Source organism: Salvia miltiorrhiza, chromosome 7 (assembly GCF_028751815.1).
Source record: "Salvia miltiorrhiza cultivar Shanhuang (shh) chromosome 7, IMPLAD_Smil_shh, whole genome shotgun sequence".
Lineage (NCBI taxonomy): Eukaryota > Viridiplantae > Streptophyta > Magnoliopsida > Lamiales > Lamiaceae > Salvia > Salvia miltiorrhiza.
In genome coordinates, this window is record NC_080393.1 from 56,958,236 (window position 1) to 56,958,857 (window position 622).

Below are 622 nucleotides of genomic sequence, written 5' to 3' on the forward strand. Positions count from 1 at the left end.
TCTTCTCTTCCTTGATCATGCTATCACTAACCGCAAATCCGGGTGGTGGTTGCAAGAAGTTATTGGAATTACCATAGGAAAGATTCGGGTGACGATTTGCTTGAAACCCTTGATTGTATTGCCCTTGTCCTTGATAGCCACCTTGTTGTTGGGGCCGGAAGTTCCCATAGCCTCGGTTGTTGTTGTTGTTGATGTAGTTCACATCCTCAAAGCTAGTTTGTTCTTCAACCACGGGTTCTACTCTTGATATTGACATAGCATCAATCTTGCTATTCATAGCGGTCAATTGAGCCGTCAAAAGAGCTATTGGATCCGAGCTTGTTGTAGCCGCCACCTTCTTCAAAATAGTCCTCTCCCCCGGAAATTGGTAGCTATTTGCGGCTAAATTTTCAATGATGTGGGCGGCCTCCTCGTGGCTCTTCTCCAACAATGCTCCATTGGCCGATGCATTCATGTCTCTTTGCATCTCACCACTACACCCGGTATAGAATGAGCAAATAATGGTGTTTTGATCCAAACCATGGTTGGGACACTTCCTTATCATCTCTTTGAATCTCTCCCAAGCTTCATAGAAGGTCTCTCCATCGAATTGATGAAATTGGACAATGTCCTTCTTCATCTT

General features: G+C 44.5%; 1 non-coding gene across 1 annotated transcript; it reads left to right on the plus strand.

Moving 5' to 3' along the window:
• Positions 1–515: 515 nt before the first annotated feature.
• LOC130996323 (small nucleolar RNA R71) lies at positions 516–622 on the plus strand. The gene has a single exon (XR_009092507.1). It is a non-coding gene; the product is annotated as a small nucleolar RNA R71 (small nucleolar RNA).